This window comes from Schistosoma mansoni, chromosome 2 (genome assembly GCF_000237925.1).
Source record: "Schistosoma mansoni strain Puerto Rico chromosome 2, complete genome".
Lineage (NCBI taxonomy): Eukaryota > Metazoa > Platyhelminthes > Trematoda > Strigeidida > Schistosomatidae > Schistosoma > Schistosoma mansoni.
In genome coordinates this window covers 27,504,817-27,515,233 of record NC_031496.1, presented here as the reverse complement: position 1 = coordinate 27,515,233, position 10,417 = coordinate 27,504,817, and positions in this window count along the sequence as shown.

The following is a 10,417-nucleotide window of genomic DNA, read 5'->3' as shown; positions in this document are numbered from 1 at the left end:
GCATTTGGAGCGAAAGGTACTAGGTTTGAGTCCCAGAGTCAACATCAGCTCTGAGATACAGGTACATCCAGATGACGAGTCTCAAATAAGCCGAAACGCGCGTCCTGGATTCCACTGCTTGCCACTATCCATCTTTGCCGATAAAACATTTGAGTTAGAGAAAAACAGAAATTTATAATCATTCCAAAAATTCAATAATAATTTATGAATATAATCATAGTTGACAGTTTATATGGTCAATTATGGTCTTATGTATTATTGAATATTATTGAATATCAGATAATTTGGTCATATTCAACGTCTCAGAATTCAAATAGTAACTTATTCTACTGAAATACTTTGTTTCATTATAGTATTTTCTAGACTTTTAAATTATGTTACTAGTGAGTAGTAAAGAAAATTGAAAGAAATTTTGAAGTTACAAATATAGATAAATCTTTGGATAAAGACTTTATAGTTTTAAGTTTTATGGGCTAATTGGTAGACCTGGTAGGCCGGCACTCGATCTTCAGTACTACCTTAAATGATAATTTCTGAGTATTCCCGTAAACGGATAAAAAGCTATTCAGTAATTTCTGTTTTCTAATGCCTATGCTCCTCCACGAGGGGCAACAGGCGTAAGTTGTGACATAAACTAAGAAATTTCTAATTTACATTTATTCTTAAATATGGAAAATAGAGGAATGTGCATTTCAGATAACATGAATGATAAACCCATCCAACTTATCATGGCTTATGAATATGAAACCAATTTTGAAATAAACTAGTCAAATAAGAAAGTCATTTCAAATTTAAAAAATTGGAATGTTTAAGTAATACTTAGATGCAAATGTAAAAGGCAAAGAAAGAATGAATATTTTAGTTTCTTTGTTAATATAACAAAGTCTTAACTTATTTAAGATTCAATATAAGGATAAGACTGCTATGAATTACAGAATACATCAACACTGAAAGCATATACACTAAGTTACTAGTGTAATCTATTTTCTAGTAATCAATCATTCTGCAGCTAATGTATCAGGAAATTGATAATGATAACGATAAGGTAATTATAACGGAGGTACTTTTTATTTATCGTTTAAGAAGAGCAATAAATTAAAATACTTGTTAGGCATCCCAGCTTCAATTAAGAACAAGGTCAGAAAGGGGTGTTTATACAATCTTAGATTTTCTTAAAGTTATTATCCTTCACACATGGTTTAATAACTAGTACCAAACTTTCCAACGCTTACAAATAATTAAAATCAAGTTTCTACTCTGTTCATTTGATTACGCTGCCCAATATGTGATGTATTATAACAAATGACGCTTCATTTAAAACAGTTAATAAGTGAATCCGTCAGTTCCTTTCAATAATTCAATATAAACTTCAGATTGAATGTTATATACTCATCAGTAATAAATAAATAAAGTCGTTTAAATGAATACGTAACAAACTTATATCAATTTTAAAGAACATACCATAAAGTGATTCTATATTCGATTTCGATTTACTGGAAGCTTATCTTTTGATATAATCCCAGTTTTTTATGTGTTTTTTCTTTTATCCTCTAAATAAACTGTAATTAGGTACGTAATTCATTTCAGCATTTCTATTTGTACTATCATAAAATAAATATTTGGTCAAACTTAATTGTAATCAGTGTAATTCATTAAAGAAGTCATTATGCATGCTTAATTGTAAGATGACTTCAATTTATATGTACATACATATATAAATTAGAACCAATATCAATATGTTCAGTGGTAAAGAGCATAGAAATTTATATCTACCTTTTTGAATAAGTTATATAACATAACCTTATGGGGTAGGATAAATTTACAATGGTTTTCCGGAGAACCGGACACCATCCAGACTTTCACATGGCAACCCGAACAGTACAGCTCAAACCCGTTTAACAGGAGAGCCAGAGACACTTCATACTTAATTTTATTACTGATTACTTTATTCAAGCAGCTGAATATGCATAAAATTGAAATAATAGAGAAGATAAACTGCCACAGTTCTCCAAGTCTATTAAAAAGAACATAAGAAACCTAAAGGATTATCCAATGCTGACTACCATAATACTATAACTTAATGAATAAAATGAAGATATTTAAAGCAATAGGTTATCTGATTCAAGTTATGGTAGAAAAATTAACATTGGTTTAACTGTGGCAGTGTCAATCAGACGAACTTTATATAAAAAAAGATTTCCAGGTTCGAACATTTTCTATGGCTAACAAAATTCATCTATTATTACTATCTACTGTTTTAATTAACTTCATGCCTCAGATAATTAGGCTTATTTCAGTGTTACCCATATATTCGATTCATGAACTTTTGTTATTTTAAAAAATTAGAAATTCATCACATTATTATTATTGTTATTAGCTTTATTCAATATTCAATATTCAATAAGACTTAAAAGTACTTAAATAAAAAGGGGTTGATTTAAGAGTTGATTTCTCTCTGAAATATTCCATTTTCCTTTGAAAATGAGTTGCTTACTTCCTTACGCCCGTTACCCCTCGTGGATTAGCATAGGCTGCCCACCAGCATTCCCCACCCAACCATGTCCTGAGCAGACCTTTCCGGTTCTTTCCAGTTAATATTCATCCTATTAATATCTACATATAATTTTCAGCGTAAAGTGTTCTTTGGCCCTCCTCTTTTCCGCTTCCCTTCTGGATTCCAAGTTAGGGACTTCCTCGTGATGCACATCGGTGATTTCCTCAATTTATGTCCGATCCACTTCCAATGTCTTTTCATAATTTTCTATTCAGCCATAACTTGGTTTGTCCTCTCACATAAAACGTTGTTGCTGATAGTATCCGGCCAGTGAATGTTGAGTATTTTGCGTAAACAACTGTTTATAAATACTTGTACCTTCTTGACAATGGTTCTAATACTTCTCCAAGTTTCGGCTCCGTACAGTAGGACTAACTGTTTTGACGTTATTATTGGAGATTCTCATTTTGATATTGGTTGACAGTTGGTTTGAGTTCCATATGTTCTTCAATAGTAGAAATGCTGCCCTTGCTTTGCCAATCCTCGCCTTTACATCCGCATCCGATCATCCTTGTTTATAAACGATGCTTCTCAGGTACGTGAATGTTTCCACCCCTTCCAGAGTTTCTCCATCAAGTGAGATTGGGTTTGTGTTCTCCATGTTGTATTTGAGAATCTTGTTTTTTCCTTTGTGTGTGTTGAGTCCTATTGATGCAGAGGCCGCTGCTACATTAGTTGTCTTCGTCTGTATTTGTTCGTGTGTATGAGAGAGGAGGGCTAGGTCATCTGCGAAGTCCAAATCGTCTAATTGATTCCGAGCTGTCCATTGTATTCCGTGTTTTCCCTCAGATGTCGAGGTCTTCATAATCAAGTCAATCAGCGGAAGAAAGAGGAAGAGGGAGAATAGGCAGCCTTGTCTGACTCTCGTCCTTGCTGGAAATGCATCCGTCAGCTATCCCCCATGCACGACTCTACACTGTAGTCCGTCGTATGAGTTTTGGATAATGTTGACAATCTTTTCAGGAACTCCATAGTGTCGAAGAAGTTTAATAATGTTCTCCTGTCTACATTGTTAAACGCCTTCTCATAGTCAATGAAGTTGGTGTATAATGACGAGTTCCACTCAATTGATTGTTCAACGATGATTCGTAGTGTCGCAATCTGGTCTGTGCACGACCGTTCCTTACGGGATCCAGCCTGTTGATATCGAAGCCGAGCGTCTGCTGAGTCTTTCATCCGGTCCAGCAACACCCTACTGAAAACTTTTCTAGGGACTGACAACAGTGTGATGCTTCTTTAATTCCCACATTTGCTCATATCTCCCTTCTTTGGTATCTTGATGAGGTATCCTTATTTTCGGTCCGTTGGCACTTGTTTCCCCTCCCTAATCTTTTTGAATGGAAGGTGAAACTTGTCACTAATTGAAATGTGGTCCAGATTCAGATCATTCCTTTAACCTCTTTCTGTTCTTCTTTTTGTTTCTGCAGAAGAAATTTGTTGAAATACCTTGTGCTGAGAATTCTATATTGTTTCAAAATATAATATTGAATAAAGCAATTATTAATAATTATAGATGGGCAAAAAATGCTAGTATTTCGGAGGCCAAACTGGCACTAGTAAGTCTCACTGCCCTCCAACTTGACATGTTACTGTCCCCCTAATACATATGCGTTCTCTCACCCACAAGTTTACCCCTCATGGTTATTCAAATCTTGTCACATTCACGCTATTTTAAACTATTTCCACTGTCCCTGCTAAGCTTGGATATTTCGCTGATTCGGCGTAACCACATTCAACTTTACCATGGCCAGTTTACTGGCCTCCTAACCTCGAGAGGCCAACCCATGTAGCTGTAAATAATTTCCCAAAATCAATAGCTCTTTAGGTGTTCGACATTGGATGCTGACCAGAGTGTTTTAAGTGGACTTGTTTAGCTGAAGGCGTTCGGTCGTGCGTCCGCACTGGATTACGTTACGACTCAGTGTGGGAGACAGCTCCTACGTTCACTCGCCAGATTAGAGCAACCGCTTCTCGATATATTGATAATGCATCAAATATATCTTTCCTACCTCTTCGCACCTGACTTCTGATTTTAACCAAGTGGGGGACGATTCGAATATAGGTGTTACTGGTTTATAGTTGTCAAACTAGAATACCGGTCGTATCTTCAGTGGTGAGGCCGATGTGATCTGGTACACCAAACGTATAAACTGTGAGTCTGTTCCTTTTTGGAATTTCAGTAATCATTGTGTTGCTTTATTTGACTTTTATATATTGTGATTTTTTCTTCGAGTTTTCGTATATACTTTATTTATTTATTTCTCGTTCATTATCATACCTGATTTTCCACAATGACTGAACAGACACCCAAGGTATTCAAATTAAAGACTATTCCCCCACCATCGATTCAGTTAACTCCCTTTTGTCCGACTTTAACGGCCACGGCATCATGGACTCGCGCTCACAATTCCTCGTGGTGGTTAAGACACTACCGCGCGAATTCAACAGGTACGTCACACCTAGTATGTTTACTTATGATGTTTCGGAACCTTGTGAAACTCTGAAACGAGCGATTCTTAAACGCGGAGATTTAACCGACCGACAAAGGTTGGATCAACCCCCAACATGGTTCTGCGACAGACATGTTTCTAAGGATGAGAGAAGTGATAGGTCAAAGAATTTTCCAAGATGGCCTATTCAAACAGTTCTTCTTATCTAAACTCCCAAAACAGGTACAAGCAGTTCTCGTCTTGTTTCAAAACAACGCCGTAGACGAACTGGCTGCATCTGCGGACCACATTTTGAACTTAGGAAATCTACTAGCGCTGAGGTCTTTTGCGTCAAAGAAAAACCTCAAACGACCCCATCTGACACAACCGAACTATGTCACACACTTACACGCTACCTTCGATTTCGTAATGACCGTAGATGGTCACAAACCCGGCGAAGAAGCATTTTACGTAAAAGATCTGTCTCTTGACCACGAGGAACAGATAATCCCGACTGGTACTGGTATCGTAACCAGTGTAGCAAGTCTTCTAGAATTTGCAGGAAACCCTGCAATTACCCGAACCCGAAATCGAACGACACGAAAACAACTCGGGAAACTTCACAGCCGCAAGTGTTAACGACAACCGTAGCCGGTGGACATAGCCGTTTGTTATACGTCACAAATGTGACTACGAAAGCCCGCTACCTCGTCGACACTGGCGCAGAAGTTAGCGTTCTTCCCATTTCACAGTCTAAACTCAGGTGGTTTCCTTTTTCTTTACATATTTCAAGGAATCCAATAGCCCGTCTTTCTACTCATCCAATTGGAACCGTGAAGGACTCCTAAGCGCCTATAACAAATTTCTCACATTATGCGTTGAAAGACCCCGCTTAAGTCCACTTGAATGTCTCTTAAGTATGAATCACTACAAACAGCACTAAATAGTTACTAAAAAAAGTCATTTCTCGAGATAATACTTTAATAACTGAAGAGATTACTTCAAACATTTAGAACTTGCCGGTAACTCGAGATTTCGTTTTAATTCTTGCTGAAAACAAAGATTCACACAGACTCAGAGTATCTTTTACCGTTAATTTATCCTCAATACGCAGTTTTGTGGGCCCCAACAAATTTTTAACACGGACAATGAGCTTCAGTAGGGTAATGGATATCCCAGGTCAAGTTACGAAGCAACCATTTTTTTACTCGCCCGCTATTTAAAAAGGACAGTAGTATTTTTCCTCATCGAGTAAATTCTATTGTTCTGACCGTTATTAACGTATCAAGACTACTGTTTATACTTTGATTGAATTTCTTTCAGTTAAAGTATTCGACTAGAGTATCATTTTTGGTATCCTAATCAGTTTTATCGTCGGTACTCCAGAGTACCTTGTTTTTCTATTGTATCTGTTAGTACTTTGGTCCTAACTATTTATAGTTTTTTCATACTTTTAGTCAAAACTCACTTTCTCATCCTAAAATGATTGGAAGATGCAACAAAAGCATTTGCCAGCGCCCAGGATGTCGATATCCCATTGACAGCGGCATGCAGTACGATGAGTGCAAAGGTTGGTACCACTAAGTTTGCACGAATCTAACGCTTGCGGCTTTCATACGGTTTAGTAAGCATGGCTGCACATGGTTATGTCAACAGTGCTGTCTGGACGCGAATAGCCTGTTGACCGAGACCATCTCAATGATCAATGCTGCGAAGAAGTGTCTCGGTAAGCGCGGTCGGGACACGTCGGTCAGAACTCGATCTGTCGACACGCAGATTGACATAAGGCAGGCACAAGTGAGTCCCAAAAATGCCGACTCACATCGTCCGAAGGAGGAAGGACAGCCTTCAAAGAGGTCTGTCCCAACCAGAAACTCGCGAAAAAAGTCTCTTCTGTCTCCCGTATCCGAAATGATACCCAGAAGGGAACATCCAGAACCCAAAATCGCAAGGCTCGATCGGTTTCCAGCGCGAAAGATGACCCAACCTCCCAAGTTGTCCCGAACCTTCCGGAATCCCACAGTATGCCTGACGCGACTGTGGTTACTACTCCAAAGAACGTCGACGATTGGGTACGGGTCGTAAGAAAAAAACGACAAAATGACGTTAAAGGAAATCCTATCACCAAAAGGGTCGAAAAGCCGAAGTCTGATCACAGCGACAGATCAGTCATTCTCCATAGAGTCAAGGAGAGTGAAAGCTCGGAACCAAAAGCTTGTTTTGAGCACGACATTGTGTTGATAAAACAACTACTCAACCAAGCTATGCCCCAAAACATCTCCAGATTCACCTTGCTAAAGGTGTATAGGCTAGGAAACCTGGTGCATCTGAAGCCAAATCAGTCTAGACTACTCAAAGTCGTTTTCAAATCCCCAAACGAACGCGACTTAATCTTAGAAAATGGACACAATTTAAAGGGTTCAGTAGTTTTTCTCCGTAAGGACTTACCGTTGGCGGACCGTGTAAAAAGACGGGAAGCCGAAAATGAACTACAGGTCAGATTAGACTCTGGCGAAAAAGACCTGAAAATTGTAAATTTTCGGGTTGTGAGGCTTCGGCAGAGGATGATGCCGAAGCCACTCTGCGTGAAGCACGAGGCCACTTAAATAGGCTTCGGATCTGTTATACCAATGCCCGGAGCTTGTTCAATAATCTATCGGAACTAGGTGTACAGATTGACTCAACTAGGTCAGACATAATCGCAGTCACAGAAACATGGCTGACGCCGTCTATAGATAGTAGGGAACTTGATTTCGAGGGTTTTACATTAGTAAGGGCCGATAGAATACAAATGCGTAAAGGAGGGGGAGTAGCTCTATTCATTAGGAATGCTATTCCACTCACCATTATCGACAGTGTATCCCATGAGAGTGGGACGTATGAATTAGTTAGCTGCCGCCTAAAATGCAAGGGACAAGAGTTACTGCTTAGTTTGATCTATCGCAGTCCAAACTGTGAGGTAAATGAGGTCCTGCTTAGCAGTCTCAACGCTTTATCACGAAGTGATCGATGTATAATCCTAGGGGACTTTAATGCACCCATGGTGGACTGGGGAAATCTGCGGACTGAATCATCGGTAAATTCCTTCGAACAGGAACTACTTGATGCGGTAATCACATGTGCTCCAGTGCAACACGTGAAGGAAGCAACGAGGTACGACCCGGGTTCTGCATCATCCTTACTAGATCTTATATTGACTCATTATGAGGATGACGTTGCAAACCTGGATTACATGCCACCCCTAGGCAAAAGTGATCATGAGGTTTTAACCTTTGAATTCCATATAACTGTCGATCACGAACAAGTCTCAGCTCAATCCAGACCTAACGTCTGGAAAGCAAACATACAAGACATCATGTAATCAGCATCATCAGTAGATTGGAAAATAGACCCAGAGTCATTAATCGAAACGGCTTGGGACGTATTCCGGAATTTATACTTCAAAGTTACCGCCCCCACATCCCTTGGACTACATCTAAGGGGCCGAGAAACTCCCCATCGTGGTTCAGTAAGGAGGTTCGCATCCTTCTCCGTAAAAGAAGGAAAATGTGGGATAGATTTAGGTTACTGGGGACTGATGAGGCAAAATCTCAGTATCAAAAGGCTCGAAATACCTGTGCCTCGACCCTCCGTAAGTCCAGAAAGCTGTACGAAGGGAAAATCGTTAAGGAATCCATAGAATGCCCTAAACGCTTGTATTCGTATATAAACCAAAGGGCAAAAAGAAGAAGAAATGTTCCTTCACTATGGGGAGACAGTACTGCCTCATCACTAGTGGAGGACGACTTTGGCAAAGCTCAAGTATTCTCTAAATACTTTAGCAATGTATACACCATAGAAACACCCTTCTCACTAGTTCATGAAAATGCCCTCACACAAACACTGGACAGCGTGACCGTTAAAAAACTCGATGCCTTTGGTCTGCTAATTAAGCTTGACATAGGTAAATCCACTGAACCCGATGAACTGCATCCTAGGTTACTAAAGGAATTAGCCAACTTTGTTGCGAACCCTTTAAGTGTATGTTTTAATCTATCCGTAACCCAGGGTCGTCTACCAAAAGACTGGAAGAACGCCATAGTAAGTCCAGTCTTCAAAACAAATACAAAACATAAGCCTAAGAATTACCGACCAATTAGCCTAACTAGTGTGGTTGTTAAAATCTTAGAAAAGATTATTCGGAAGGAACTGTTAAAGTATCTCGATGAAACCGGATCCTCTCGGAAAAGCAGCATGGTTTTAGAACAGGTTACTCTTGTCTCACAAACTTATTAGTCGCTCGTGAAAGTTGGTGCGCTCTTAAGGACCAAAAGTTACCTATAGACGTAGCCTATATCGATTTCAGCAAAGCTTTCGACAAAGTTCCGCACAACCGACTGCTATATAAGCTAAGGAATGTCGGGATTGAGGGCAATCTATTGATGTGGATAAAAGACTTCCTAGTTGGGCGTCAACAAAGAGTGAGGGTGAACTCCAAGTTGTCTATCTGGGAAACCGTGCTTGGTGGAGTCCCCCAGGGTACAGTTTTGGGGCCAGTGTTATTCCTCCTGTACGTAAATGACCTCCCTCGTCTACTATCGTCATCGGTCTTACTCTATGCTGACGATGTCAAGATATGGAGAGCGATACAAAGCAAGGGCGATAGCTTAGAACTCCAAAATGACCTGGAGAGATTATCTGAATGGTCCCAAACCTGGCAATTGCCGATAAATACTTCCAAGTGTATTGTGATGCATATTGGCCACCAGGGTACAAATACATACACGATAAATAACACTGAGCTACCTATTGTTCAGACACACAATGACTTAGGCGTCATCGTTAGTCAAGATTTAAAGACTACTGCACACTGCCGTGCAATAGCCGCCAAAGGTTTTAGAACTTTATGGTCCATACGCAGGGCTTTTAGGCATGTTGACGCTAAAACGTTTCTGACTTTGTACACAGTGTTCGTATGTCCTAAACTTCAGTACTGCATACAAGCAGCTAGCCCCTGCCTAAAAGACAGTGAACTCTTGGAAAGGGTTCAGAGAACAGCAACTAGGCTGATTCCCGGAATAGCGAAGCTCCCGTATGGTACTAGACTGACCAAGCTAAACCTATTCCCGCTGTCATATAGAAGAATCAGAGGCGACTTGATTACAGTTTTCAAATTGCTTAATGACAAATTTGCACCTGCTATGCCCTCATTTTTCTTGTCTTCCAAAACAGAAAATCTACGAGGACACTCCAAAAAAATTCACAAGCCCAGAACGAATTACTTGTCAGCTGACTACCGACTTTCCCATTGAATGATCAACGAGTGGAATTCATTACCTCAGCACGTGGTTGAGGCTCCGTCCGTCGACTCCTTCAAAAGAAAGTTGGATCAGCTGAGAGACCATCATTGCCAGGACTAACACAGGCCATCAAACCTCCTGTCCTTTCCAAACTG